This window comes from Thunnus thynnus, chromosome 7, assembly GCF_963924715.1.
Source record: "Thunnus thynnus chromosome 7, fThuThy2.1, whole genome shotgun sequence".
NCBI lineage: Eukaryota > Metazoa > Chordata > Actinopteri > Scombriformes > Scombridae > Thunnus > Thunnus thynnus.
Genome location: NC_089523.1, coordinates 1,556,552 through 1,572,402, shown reverse-complemented (window position 1 = coordinate 1,572,402; position 15,851 = coordinate 1,556,552). Strand labels below are relative to the sequence as shown.

The 15,851-nt window shown below is 38.1% G+C and overlaps 1 protein-coding gene across 1 annotated transcript in view; it reads right to left on the bottom strand.

The window, feature by feature from the left end:
* cuedc1b (CUE domain containing 1b) overlaps positions 1 to 12,743 on the bottom strand; it is a 33,240-nt gene extending 20,497 nt beyond the window's left edge. Inside the window, exon 1 of the mRNA XM_067593782.1 lies at positions 12,566 to 12,743. The gene's annotated coding sequence lies outside the window, so the exon portion shown is untranslated. The remainder of the gene's footprint in view (positions 1 to 12,565) is intronic.
* Positions 12,744 to 15,851: the final 3,108 nt, after the last annotated feature.

The window sequence follows — 15,851 nt, the reverse complement described above, 5'->3', positions numbered from 1 at the left end:
TTAGTTAACATAGTTCCCTCCAGTGATATGCAAAACATATCCTCATACATTTTTACCTCGTAGCTGTATCTTACAAATACAAGCAGCTGCGCATCACCTGACACATTTGTCGATTCATCAGTTTGCAGTGAAAATCTTCCACTTTTCATTACTCTGTCCATGAGCTGGTTTTTAATGTCATTTGCCATGTCATGAATATGCCACCCTATCGTGTCATTTGACAGTGGAATAGTCTCAAGTGTGCTAGCTATTTTCTCACCATGCATAGCTTCTGTCATTACAATGGCTGCAGCAATAGTGTGAGGCTTTTTTGACTGAGCCACCAGATATGCCACTTCATATGGAGCTGCCAGGGCCTTAGCAGGGATTGTAGTGTACCCACTCAACACTGTCTTTTGGCTCTCCTTGGTGGAAAAAACTCAAAGGGTTTGTTGATGTGAGGTGTGTTTCGTTTCCAAATGTTTGTCTTTCCAGAAAGTCAGGGTGATATTTCTGAAGCTTGTTGGGAGATTGGGGCTCTATTGGAAGTGCTGCTGATGGTGCTACTGTCAGACTTTCAGGTGACCCATCTTGAGACACCTCCTGTTGGCCTACAGCTGCTTGGTTAAGCGCAATACTGTGGCACAAAAGCACCAACATAAAAAAGTTTTTTTGTGTGTGTCCAATCAGAACTCATGTGCACATACTTTGACAATCACAAACACAATCAATAAAAATTCTATTCTATGGCAAATTCTATCACTGGTATAGGCAATGTAATGTAAAAAACCATTCCCCAGTCGAAAATGTTATTTTTTTCTCCACAACCATATGACAACCCCAAGAAGTTCGTTCGCGACCCCTAAGTTGAGAACCAATGCTCTAGTATTTCAGAATTTTAATACTCATATTTTGTCAAAAAGATGCAGTATGCCTACAGTGTATAATTAACACTATTATACTTCGACTTAAAAATCAATCAGTGTTCATTCACATGTTTTGCTGATGTGTTCAATTTGAGCTGAGCAATATGAACGAAAACTTATGATAAAATGTTTCATTACAATTGATGTCAGTAATTATTGATCATTTTAATGACCTATTTTTAAAGACTAGGAGATAAAAGGTTAAATTTAACCACCTTATTTTGAATTTAACCACCTTACTTTGAATTTAACCACTTTATCAAGGCACACAGGTAATAATTTTAATGTTAACACAACGACATATTCCTCATCATCATTCTGCACTAATTTTCTCACTCCATGCGGTTTCTGTTGTATCACATGTTGATGGTGCAACCTAACAACACACCTGTTAAATGATGGGCTGTTTGCGTGTCACTCGTAGCAAGCTCGATTATCAAGTGATATCATAGGCTGTTTATGAGCCAGGGAAGGAGCACGCTTGGGGTTTGTTCATGCAACTGAACTTTTTTTATTTGTTATGTACTTTCATGACAGTTTGCATTTAATGCATTTAAGTGAAACTATCAAACATTCTATCGAACAATTTTCTTATTTCTACTGATGAAGTGTCTAATGCTGGTACATCTCACTATTGTATCACATGTTGTGTAGTTCAACTTCAAAATATTTCAATTTTTTTTTTTGGGGGGGGGGCTCAGTATTCTAGTGAGAACACTATCAGAAGCTTTTAGCCTAGTTCTGCCACAGAATGAGAGCATGCAAGTATTAGTGTGTATGTGATACCATGCCCTGGCCATGCACTCACAAAGATATCTTCCTAACAACATCATATTAATCTGCACCTAAGAACCATGCTATATTTAGCACACAATCCAGGGCTCTGTGTCCTCGGAGAGTGTGTGTGAGTATATGGAAGAGAGTTGCTTACTAGCTAAAGCAACAAAAAGAAAAAAAAAAGAAAAAAGAAAAAAAAGTGAATTGTCTTTTCTTTGACCAGCTACACTGGTACATGTTCATCGAATACCTGTTGTAATGTCAGAGGTTTTGTGGGGAGAAGCTGAACGTTCTGGACTGTACTAGTCATGAGATGGTGGTGTAGTGTCACTTGCCAAATGACATGTTAGGTGTCATTTTATATTTAGTGTTTCTATTGATTTTCATGTGCATGTTTTTGTACTTCCTTCCTCATGCTGCTTGTCTCTGACATTATAAACCTCATGTATAATGTGGTGACTTGTTTGCTCTCCTGCCAACATGAATGGCCAGTCATTTTAGATGTTTAACCTCGCCTCATCTGTTTCCCAATTTATGATAATCTTAATCTCTCAATAATATCAATGTTGGACTGCCTCACTGCCACCATTACTCACTGACTCGCTATCTCTAGGGTACCCGCGGATCCTTAAAAAGTCTTAAAACGTCTATTCAAGGTCTACAAATGTCTTAAAATGTCTAGAATTGTAGGAGGGGAGGCATTAAATTTGATCTGGGGCAGAATGAATGAGCGTGTTTATTTTTTTTTCAGTTTTTATATTTTGCCAGTATTTTATATCCGACAACAATGACCATTTCCGCAACATCCAATACCTATTTGTTTTAATGTTAACAAGTAGCGTACACTATGCTCACTGGGTGGCAGTAGTACGCCTTGTGTGGCATTTTAACCTAGAAGAAGAACATGTTTATCCAGCTTCAAATTTCAGGGCTGTGGTGGGGAAAAAGGAAAAAAAAAACAAAAACACAGCACTGCGAGCAAGCCATGCATGCTCAGTCATGGGTAAATGCAAATTCAATTCAAGAAGTGCTAGAGGACCACAAATATTGTGGTGCAAAACCATTCACCTGTGGAAGGGACGAGACAGCTTACCTTGTGCTGTTTGGACTTGCTCGTTACATTAAAAAGGAGCTCTTCTCAAGAGTGAACAAAGATTTGTTTGTCATTATGTTCGATGAGAGCATGAACAGGACCACTAAACAACTAGACCTGCAGGTAAGACACTGGACAACTGATGAAACTGGCACCCACGTTCAATCCCTTTTCTTTGGATCACAATTCATGGGCCATTCAACAGCAGATGATTTGTTGGAACATTTCAAGGAAAGCCATGTGAGCTATGCAGTAGCAACTTATCAAATTTAGGCAAACCCTTGACTGCTTAGGCAAAACTGTGATTTTGTTCAAACTGCTATTTTATTCCTTTTCATGCTCTTTGCTTCAATTATGTTACAGGAAGCAGAAGGAGGAAGAAGGAAATGAAGGAGAAGAAGAAGGATGAAGAAGAGGACAAAGAAATTTAATTCTCTTGATGCTTCATCAAGCGGGCTGCCCTGGCCATTACTCCATACAAGCTTGTGGGGCTTGATGTTACAGACCAGACCAGAAGCTTTGGGTCAAAGGAGGCTGACATTGGTATGGGTGCAGCAGCTGCCCTCAAGGTGGGACATCCAGTATATTCATAGCTTTTCGTCATCAGAGCAATTCAGTAATGACATGTGCTGAAGAATGTCTAGGCAATTTGATGTCAAGTCAAAGATGTGTGACTATTTTGGAATGTTTTAGCCTTAGTTTGATATGTACAGCTGAGTGAATGTTAACCAACTGCTGAGTATGTGCAGTAATTCTGGAGATTTGATAACCACTTATTTTTGTCAGGGACTGTCAGGGGCCAAAAGCAGTGTAAGCAAGCTTGGTGTCTTGCAGTTTAAGAAAGACTGAGATTGCCCTCTCAAGCATCAGCAAGAAGACTTGGGATAAGTGCCCTATGAAGTACTCCATAGTATGAAACATGTGCTTAGACCCAAACACAATGTACTCTGAGCCAGGTGAGTGCCTGCAGAAAATGAAGTCCCTCATCCAGAAATTTGTGCAGGATAATCAGTTGACAGGCAGAATATCTGTTGGTCATATATAGGAATAAAAAAAGAGTGGAAAAGACTATTACTGTTAATTAAATTTTATATTTTTGCCATTATTCTTATCTAGAACATGGATATTTGTTTACAAGTGGATTTTAATATTCTCTTTAAAAATTGGCATTGCATTTCCTACACAAAGTCCCTTAGTTTGACAGGGAGTATTCACTTGGTCAGCATATTCATGTTAGTGTGATTTGATTGGCTACACACTGAGTACTGACATTTGATTGGCTCTGAATTCAAATGACAGTACATATTACATTGCTGGCATCATGGGCCAGTTAAGTCACAGCTTGAGAGACAGGGGGCACACAATGTTTTGTATTTGTTGCTTGGCAATTTGTTGGGTGGTATAGATTATTTGAGAATGACACGCAATTTGGTGAACATCTGCTAAAACAAAATTGTTGACTGACTTTTAAATAATTAAAATATTGTTTGTATGTATGTATTTATTGGAACCATGTACAGTGTTTAACATAAATGTTACTATTTGATGTACTGTACCAGAGATATCTTACAGCACATTTTCATCTGCAGTCTCTTAAGACATATAACAGCACAATCACAAACAACAGAGTATGTTGTTTTGCTGCTGATAGTGTGAATATTTACATTTTTTTCTGCATCTAATTGCAGCTGATGTGATTTCACAGTGGTTGAGACCTTCGTGTTCGATGAGGCCAATGCTGTAAACTTCATGTCCTTCAGTCCACAAGACCAAGGCTCCAAAGTTGATGTGACACATCAGCACTTCTTATCCTGAGCTCTGGAGTTTTTTCAAGAAGTTGCTGCTCTTGTCCCATGGGCAAGCAGAAGTTGAATGTGGGTTCTTAGTCAACAAAGAGTAGGAAAGATGCAACATAGCAGAGGACACCATTATCGCACAGAGACTTGTCTGTGATCATGTCAGAGTGTATGGCGTGGTGACCAAAGTGCCTCTTAAAAAAGAGATGTTGCACCACTGCGCAACTACACGCACTAGGTACAGAGCTTACCTGGACAAGGAAAAAAGCAAAAGGGAAAGGGATGAGCTGAAGAGAAAGAATGCTGAAGAAAACTTTGATAAGCTAAAGAAGAGGAGCAAATCTATACCAGATGTATAAGTGTATTTTTCTCCAAAAGGATGCAGACAACTTTGTAGAAAAAGCAGAGAATACTGCAGGGACCAGAATGGCAACAGTAATAACAACCAAATATAAACATACTGAGGAGATGAGCAAAGGAAAAGCGTGAGCAGTTTTTAGTCCTGAATAGTGAAATTGATAAGAAGGCTGCTGAGCTGCAACACAAATCATGAGCGACATGGTGTCCAAGGACAAACAGGGTCAAACAACTGTATCTATTGTTTCTGCCACCAGTTCTGAAAATTAAACACACCAAGTTTGGTGAATGAGAAATGAAAAATTGAAGAACATAAGGATTATTCCTCCCAGAAATTACCTCAGCAGACTTTAAGAGTTCTTTGCACTTCTGTAGAACAAGTTTAGATTGTCATATGTGCACATACAGGTCAAAAGGTTGTAGTGACTGGGTTGTTAGATTGTCTCTACAGTGCTCTCTTATGTTTATTTGATGGTAAATGCAGGGGGACATTGTTTTCCATTGGATTGTTATTTTTGTTAATGAGAAGGCAGTTATGTTAGCTAGTGCATTAAATATTTCTGTTATTCAAATTCAATAAAACTCAATAACGGTGTATACTGTAGTCTAGTTTGTCGATTTCTTTTGCTGCAATAATGGATGGTGGAAGGCTGCAGACAGATTGTCTTCCCTTCTTTTGTTCACCATCAGTATGACCGATGCAAATGAAGGAAACAACAACATACAACCTGGTAATGTAGCAGCACACGAGGAGCCATCTGGCACATCAACCAGAAGACTTAAAGAGCTGGCTTTGTGTGGCTGGGTCTATGTCACAGATACAGCACTATACAGAGCTATACACAGCTGGATTTAGAGACAAATGCAGAGTTAGCCCTCAGATCCTACAGCTGCACATGATGTAAATTAAAAAAGGGATCATATCCTGCTGCAGGACAGCCAGATGTTCCATGCTCTTACAATGAAGGCTTGAAATGAAGGCTTAATAAACAACACTTTGAATAAATGAGCACTGATATTTTGCATCTTAGGAAATGCTTTTATGGAATTTTAGATGCATTTTATACATTTTTCTTCATGACTAAGTGAGAATAGGTATACAGATCTACTAACAACTAAGTGCAAGTATTAAATATAGCTGCAAGTGGCAAATATGGGGTTCAAGCCAACACAGACCATTAGAAGCAGAAAGCCTCAACAGCTTAACTAAAAGTATCCACCAAGTTTGGTGATGTGTGGACAAACTGTCATTGATTTATGGCCAAATTTGCACCAGGCCCATGTACATACACACCCCGAGTTTACAGCTAAACTTTAAGTTTGCAGTAGACACACACATATGGAGTGAACAGCAGAGCAGGGTTGCAGGTGGACACAGTGAAGTGAACCAGGTGCAATAAAACCTCTGCGAGTAAAAAGCTAGTAAGTACTTTATCAAACCACCTGTTTAACAAGCATAAACATGTAGAAAAGTGATATTTCCACCTGCTTTGTCTGCAGTCTCCTGGTATATTTTACGCAACTAAAGTGCACTAGTTAAGCTAATAGCAAATTGTTACGAACAAGCTAAAACAAAAGCTTTCTGTATGTAGTCTGTTTAACTATGCTACAAATCTTAAAATTTGGCAAATTCCTGTAAACTTGGCGACAGGCTGAGACAAACCAGCCCCTCCTCTCTACCAGCGGTACCTGCAGGCAGTGAATCACATCAGCAGCAGAGGAAGAAGGACAGAGGACAGGAAAGGAGTGATTGTGACTGATGCCTGTGCTCTTCATTCTTTCTAAAAGTCATTCGGTATTTTGATTTCATGAATATTATTTATTTTACTTACATGTAAGATTTGTTTCCAGTGAGATATCATTGAGGTTATATAGTGACTTTGTTGTTGTAAACATTACTGTTGTTTCTGCTCTAGAAACAGTATTTTGGTGTATTTAAAATATAACTCAATTCTAATCCTGTTCCGAATGACCAAAATACAATCCATTCCGTTGGTTTATCTCAAAATGCTCTCCTCTGGTTTAATGCCTATCTTCATAATAGATGTCAGTGTATTGTCTTTCAAGGTTCTCAGTCCAATTATTTAACCAGTGATAAGGGTGTTCCACAAGACTCCACTCTGGGACCACTTCTTTCTCTATCTTTATTAATGATTTACCCCAAATTGTCTTGTTCATTTATATGCTGATGATACTGTTATTTACACTTCTAACTCTGATATATTACAGATCCAGAACTCTTTACAATTTTAATTTGGTTAAATAATGGCTTCATGATAACAGACTCAGATTGAATAAGAAGAAGTCCTGCAGCATGGTGTTTGGCACGCGACACAGACGTTCATATCCCTTTGACTTTCATATTAATTTTGATGATGGATCTCCCCTCTTGATTCTTTCAAATACCTTGGACTTTGGAATGACCCTGAACTCTGCTTTAAGCCCCACATTAATTGTATTGTCTAAGCTCACTCTATCACTCAATTAATTGAGTTTCATTTCATGTCAGAAAAAGAATAATCTCTCAGTTAATTTTACCTATAATTGATTATGCTGACATCGTCTATCTGCACACCTGATACTAATCTTAGACCCCTAAATGTAGTATATAACTCTATGTAGATTTATTTTGAGGTGCCCATATAGCTAGCTATAGCATATATTGCTTTATGTATGAATCACTTAATTGGCTGCAGCCTAAAGCTGGAATGCACTTTCAGAGGGTTCAGTTCATCTTTAAATGTGTTTACCCTAATTGTCCTTCCTATTTGAAACACATTCCATATAGATCTCCATATTCACTCTGAAATATGGTCATCGGGTCTTTTCAATACAAAGCTCCAGCCGACTGGAATGATCTCTCTCTTTCTCTTAGATCTATTAACTTTTTCCGCTGCTTCAGGTCTTCTTTATTCTGTCATCTTAAAACAAACTGTTCATGCTTCTAATTTGTATTTACAGATAGAAGATAAATTGTTTCAAGTGCTCTCAGTACTGATGAAACTGATCTGATTTTACAGGTCATTTCTTGTAACTGCTGAGGGTTGGGGGTGTGGGTGGGAGATGGTGAGTGAGCTGTCTGTATCTGTGTATTTGTAGTGTATGTTTGTTATGTAACAATGTCTTTTATGTATGTTTGTTTGTATGTAGCCTATGTGCCATATTTTGTATTTTGTGTTTTCATGACCCCCTTGAAAATGAGATCCTACATCTCAAGGGGCTATCCTAATAATAAATTCAATTACGCAATTTATTCTTTCAAAATGATAATAAAAAAAATAAAAAAATCTTAAGTAATGAAAAAGAACTGGTAAGAGTATTGATAAAGAACCAGGCCAACAAGAGTATTGATAAGTAAAGATAAAATCCTAACATACCATCCCTACAGCTGGTTGTGGCTGTGCCCTGACTTTGAGAGGATGAGCAGGTTTGAAGTATTTATTACTTTGACTCAGAACAGTTATCCAGTTTCTAATTAAGTCAAAGATTGTTCATTTCCGACAGTGTCAAATATTTTCCCAGGGGGCGATATCGAACGACTCTAAACTATCGTTATTATATCAGCCTTTAAAAATCCACTATCGGTCGACTTCAAGTTTATATTATACATACTGGAAATGAACTGAAACCAAGTCATTTTATTCACAGAAAGACCAGGCAGAGCTTAACACACCACCCCATCTGAAGAACAGTCTATTAACCTATCATTTCAGACAAAAAAGCATCCTGATCAAAATGACACCTGTCCAACTTCTAAGTTACTTAATAAAGTGCAGAGAGGCAAACTGCAACTATAGTACAAGAGTAGCAGTTTCCAAACCACTTATTTGACTTGAGCATGGAGGTTCATTCTTGACTTTAGAAAAAACACATGCACTGTGATAAATATTATAAATTCACTTAATTAGCTATTCTCAAAGATTTCTGCCGTATCCCACGGCTGTCTTCACAAACATAGCCTAAACAATGCTGATGATGATAGCCAACTGACACACACACACACACACACAAAACAAATGGTTGTATATTCCAGGTGTGTGTCACACCTCTTTTATACGTCACGGCATGAGGGTGCCGAAAAGAGTTCCGCAAAGGATACACCTGTGCATCCTCACTCATAGCTCCTCTGATAAGCCTCCTCTCTCCTCAAGATGCATTTTAGGAATTGAGACATCCTTAAAAATGGCGCGCTGAGATCGACTTCCGGGTCACAGGCACAGGAGGACGGAAGAGAGAGAGGAGACGGAGAAGAGACGGAGGAGAGAGGAGACGAGGAGGCGCAAAATAGAGAAATGAGAAGAGCCCCATGTAAAAAGAATCTGAGATTTCAGAACTCTTAGGGTGCCCAAACTTTTGCACATGCCACAATGTTTTAATTTTTTTTATTTTTGTTTAATTTATGACATAAAAAGTAACTATGCATTAATGTTTGCAGAAAATATTGTGGTTTTTCCCATATCATAGAGAGGATATGTTTACATCTTTTCAATTAAAAAAAAAAATCACCAAAATATGTTATTTGTCAAGGCATGCCCAAATTTCTGCATGCAACTCAATTCAAGAAGTTTATCATCATGAGCACAGTAAACACAGGCGGTTACACTGTACAATTAAAAAGTGTATGTCAGGGTGTTACCAGCCACTAAAGCAAAATGGAAATCATAGGACAGGAAGCAGAAGATAGAATACAAATGATTAAAGGGATAACTTGGTGTCTCAGCATTTCAGTTATTTCTCACAGACAAATTCCTGGATACCCTTCTAATAACCCTTCTTCTGCACTGCATGCAGTCTGAACATATGTTGCTCTGTCATTGGGCCAATTCATGTATAGTACATGTATTGGATCGAGTAAAAGCTCCTCTCAACAGAGGGGAATTCTACCTTCTCCAACACCAAGGGCTTAACATTTTGTACACATTTGTAAACATGCCATCACACGTAAATTCACAATCATACAATCTACATTATTCCATCATTTCAGTGGGACATAGTTACAGGTCTTTCTTGCCTTTAGGCAGGCTTCTCAAGCAGCATGTCCTCTCAGGCTGTGTGCCACTCCCAGCAAGCTCCACCAATCAAATGGCTCAGTTTAGGAGAAATCTGCACACAGCCTGAGAGGAAGTTCTGCCTGAGAGGCCCAACCCAGGGCAACTTGAGTTTCTCCTAAGTTTGATAAAATCTCATTTAATTTTTAATAGTAAAATTAGCATTATTATACATACATTTGAACATGTAGGAAAATTTTGTTACTAACAGATGGTGTATTCATCTTTTGAGAGGAACTATTTGATGCCATAGATGTACTGAACAAGCTTAACTACACCAAGAGCACCTCACCTTCAAACTGCATCTATGAGCCTGTGCACGTCTAAGGAGGTAGGAAATATAATAAAACAATATTATGAAGAAACCAAACTATTCCATTAAAAACATTTCAACAATCATTGTGTTTTTCTGATGAGCTGCACATTAACAAGGAGCACTTAATTTAGTGGTCAAAGTCAACTTTTACAAGTGTCTCACTTTGCTTGCTACCACAACCCTGCAGCCCCTCAGGATAACACTGTTGGGTATCCACCTAGATCCTGAGTCCAACCCAAGCAGCAAACATCACAGGGAAGTGTTGAAGCTGATGCATAAAGGCGCAACTATACAGGAGGTGTTTCAGCCATGTTTTTCATTGTCCGTCTCGCGCGCATCTGACATAACAGATTTGCTTCTATTTCAATCGATACAGCTGTCTACACAGGCTACATGACGGCTCTTGTTTCACTCACGCCATACACGCATAACTGAGACCCGAAGCATATTTTTACACGTCAAGTCTATTTTCATCTGTTTTACGTGCAAAACTACAGTGATTGTGTGTTGGGCTCTGAGCACTGACAAAACGCTTTGTGACCTACACAAAATTCTGCACCTTAACGGATCCTGTGTAGACACTGACAGAGGACAGAGTGGCGAGTAGTGCATACAGTATAGTGTTAAATTATGTGAGAATTTTATACCCTTGCTGAAAAAGAGGAAAAAACTTGAGAACAAGGAAGTAGGCTTTTATTACAGTCATTGCTTCAGATAAACTCGAACCAAATTTTACACAGCTTGACAGAATTTCCCCTTCAAATTCAGGAAAGACAATATCCTGAAATATGCGCTGTGCTTGGAACACAATTTGCCAGATAAATCATTCATATATGTCTGGCAATGTACATGTAAGATATTAAGTATCGCAGCCCAGAAATGTCAGAGATATATTTTGTTTATTTAGAAAATGTCACTATTACATAGTTTGTCCACCAGGGGGCAATGACAAGTTTATTTTGCAAAAGTAAAATTTCTGCTCACTACATATCTAAAATACACAATTATTATTAAATATGTATATTATGCGTTATGTGTTCATGTTAATAAAAAACAACCTCAATATATTTTCCCAAATACCTATATATATATATATATATATATCAACCTCAAAAATCCAGTGTCAGTCGGGCTCTAAACGCCATCCTTCAAAATATTCCTTCACAAAAATCTGACCTCAAGACCGACTTCTAAATTGCGAGGAAGAGGAAGACATGTGGAAACTCAATTTCCATTCTCATGCATTATCTTCCTGACAACGGAGCATTGTTAGAATTAAGATAGTAAGATAGGGTCACAAATATTGATAGCAGTGTGACAGAAATTGGTGGCCACGACTATTATATATATATATATATATATATATTAAAAAAAAAAAAAATTAATCAAAAACATGATGTAGTCCACATTCGAAGTGACAGACCTCTTTCAGTGCTGGCCAGGGACTGTCCAAAGATTCATATGAGAGATAAATAAAATGTTGCCAACTAGTTAAAAGTTAAAATCTAGTTAAACACCGTCTCCGTACCGTTACACTGCTCACCACGGAATGTTTGGAGGGAGGGAGTATTGTGAGGGGAACAGCTGACAAAACAAGTTGATTTGATTAAATACTTTGAGCCTCGTGGATCAAAGCATAACTTTGTGTCATCACATACCTATTATTTGTCGATAAGCAGGGCCACAATAAAATATACAGGTGTTCACTATGGAGTGTGGCATACCTTTGGCTACTTAAAGCATTCCTCTTTGCATGTGCTCTTATCGGGAACAGGTCGCTGCTAACTGGCTAACGGTATTCTTCAGCTGTTAGCCAACTCACAACTGTCAAATGTTTTTTTTTTTTAAAATATGGTGATTAGTCGCCCCAACAAACATTTAAAGAAGAGACTATAACGCCGACGTGATGCTATAATAGCTATGTTAGCAGCGGCCTTTAGTAAAACAAGGTTTCGCGGCACACACGGTCCTCCGGACAGCGAACTGTCTTCCACAAGGCCTCGGCCACTGATTCTCCGTCGCAGCATCCAACCCAAATTAACTCAGTCTAAATATGTCATCGAATTTAAAACACAAGTGTTACGAATTCCACTCATTTTCTGTGTAAGAAATGCATACTAGTGAAACCAACTGTTTCTCATAGCCGTGTTGGTGTTTACAAAGAGGAGCAGTAAACTAGGCGAAATGTTTACACCAAATCCAACGGTTCAAACTGTATCGTCCAACACATCTTCCTGGCTGGAAAAACATGGAATAAAGCTAGCATTACTCACTGGCAGAGGCGCAGAGGTTCTGGTCGAACAGGCAGGATCCACAGTTTGCTGGAGTGTCGAGAGAACCACAGCAGGCAGCAGCACGGCAGACTTGATCATTGTAATGGGAACCAGAAGGATACTGTCCCTCTACACACCAGCAGCACTGCCATGAAATTCAGCTGCTAACCGGAAGTTTCAACTCAGCCACAACGGCCACAACACACTCATCGCTTCAGAATAAAAGACATACAGTGCATAACGTGCAATATAAACCAGGATCAACAATGAAACAACTAACGCCCATCAACAGATATCAGCAATATGTATATATTAATATCTTATGTCAATCACTTAAGTCAAATAATACTGATTAGGATGTAATCTAGCGACAACACCTCAGTGCCCTAAAATGCAGTCTAAAAGATTAAAAAGAATGTAAGTTTACTGATGGTAGTCTGACTGAACTCCTCACCAGCTTAGCTGCTGACAGCCACCAACTGACAGACAGCAGAACATTAATACTGACTTTGTTTTTATTAAACCTACTGACATTTGGGGGATTCTTTCAAATATATAAATTTTTAACACTTAATCATTGTAGATTTTTTTTTGTTTTTAGATTAATCCAGAATATGAGCAAACATATAGTACACTTTGAAGGTTATAAATACATAAATCTAGTTATAGTATGCTTTATAAATTCATGTTGTACAGCCAACTATTTTTCAAACAAATTATTATTTTAAATTCTAGTGTGAATCCAGATGTGGATTCTGGAAAAACAAAATATGGCAAAAATATTTAGAATATTATCACTTTATGTAATGGTACAACCATAAAAACATGACATCCTGAGGTGTGAGCATCATATGGCTGTTAGAACAAGAGGAGACTGTATTTGTGATTATCCATTATCATAAAGTGTAGTTCTCTATTTAAAGAAACTCAATGCAGAAATCAAGAGTTAAATACAAATTTTCTTATGATCACTGTATCGCTTTTCATTTTAGACATATTTTACATTTATATTTTGAATGGCTATATGATCTTAGTTCCTGTCTTATTTTATGTAGCTTGTTTTTATGCAGCTTCAGGGGCCCCTGGTTCTTTAAATGGCACAGCAGATGAATAAACACTAGAAACGCAGCATCACAGGTTTCATATGGATTGCTACTTGGAAAAACTGACATGGATTTCAGTGTGAAGCGGCTCTTCTACTGAGAGAGCTGCTGGAGCTTTTATTGTTATTGTTGTGATTGTGTCAAACGGGTGATAATATGTAGCCTAATTTATGGTAATTACGAATCAGTTGTGGTCATTTTTGAGGCTTTGAGCAGTGCATAATTTTATATGATGATCCTGTCAGGGTGGACAAAATAACAGGGACACCGTACCAAAAAACTTCAACTGTGAACACACCACATGTACATATGTTTATCGTTGAAATGTTGTGGTATACTCAAGAAAAGGGTTCGATTTAAATGATAGAACATTAAGGACTTGCTCCACTTCATCATTGACTGGAGTTGTCTGCTGTCCAAGTCAGGCGCTGTGACTTTCAGCTCAAGCGGTGTGATGGTGGGCAGTCCACCGACACTGCCACAGTGTCCTTTTCGATACTACCACTGGGGAGCACTAAAGTGTGAAAATGACAAATTCCACAATTATTGACTTTAACATATTTTATAAGCTGTTATTCATTAGAAGATGAGGAATAAATAGGGCAGCAGCTACCACTGAGGAAACTCAGAAGATGCCTTCAGTATTTTTGGCAGAGGAATCTGGGCATTTCATTAAGCTGGGGAAAAGTGTGTTCAACAGTTTAAAACAAACACTGTTTTTAGTTTCAAAATATTTAAAATTAACCTATTTTTGGGCCAAAAAAAATGAATAAATATATAAGAGTTTATTCCTGGCCATGTGGGGAAGGCTCCAAAACAGAATTTTGACCTAAGCACCTCTGCCAATGGACTGGTACACTGTTTTTTATGTCTTTCTATTGCCTTTTTTCATATATATATCTTAAAGTTCAGTTGAAATCACATTTAGTCATCTGTTTTGCAGTCAAAAATAATGTCAATCTGTCATGTTTTTTTAATGTATTGTTTATCATTTTTTATCAATAAAAAAAGAAGAAAAAAGTTCTTTGGTGAAAATATCAGAAATGCTCCTTTTTGTCTTAGCAAGCTGGAGGGGCGTGTTGGTGTCTGTGTTTGATTGACAGCAGCTGGCAGGCTGCCAGAGTAGAGAATGGTGACAAAGTAAACAAACTGCTGTATGCGGTGTGTTGTTAGCAGTGGTACTGAAGAGTAAGAACAGCAGCATCTAATTGGTCCGAAGTGACATTTGCAGGTATGTTTACATCCTGTTTAATCTGCTGCAGTTGAGCAGTTAATTAGCTATTTAGCCTGCTAACTGACGTTAGCAGTGCACTTCAACAAGCTAAGATGCAGGACGTGTGTTCACGTTCGTGTTAGATAAGAAGATGTGGGTTGTTGTTCAGAGTCTATGGTTCTTGTGTTGTGCAGCAGGATGCGATCAGGCTCAGTGTGACTGTCTGCTCTGCCTGTGATAGAACACCACGTTATTGCCACGTTATCCACTGTACCGCTGTATCGTTGTCGCCACGTTATCCACTGTATCGCTGTAACAAAATAAGGTCTCCAGCTATGTAGACTGATAATGGAATGGCATTTCACTGAAGTAATGCTAAATTAAGGGGAGCCATCACGAAACCAAAAAATATGAATTATAGATTTCTCCCTTTTGTTTTCCAATTCTTTTTGCAGAGAACACAGGACAAGTGATTTACAGAGCATATATGTTGCTAGAGTAGGCAAAAAAATGCCATTTAATGTCAGTTGGACTTTCAGGTCCTTTAAAGTCTTTTGTTGGGCACTCTGATTTGCTTCATTGTTTAAATGTGTTCTACACATAAACCTGCCTTTGTGGTCATCTGCTAACATGCAAAAATGTGCTCTTACATTGTACTTGTGTAACATTGTAACATTTCTGCCACAATGGCAGACCATTGGGGGTGCCAAAACTAAAACTTTCAAATCTTGCACATCCTGCATATCTACAAGAGTGCATTAGAAAAAATGTTTTCAATTTTTTTATGAGGCTTTTATTGAAAGCATAATATCCTGCACCCTTTGTTAATGTTGCACAGGACTTTCTCTGTAAAATCGTGAATACTGCCAGCAAAATAATAAGACTTCTTTCTTCAACCACAACACCTCTTGATCAGTGAGTTTCAGACCTTTCCATCAGGATGATCTTTGTACTCATTAGACCCTTTTCA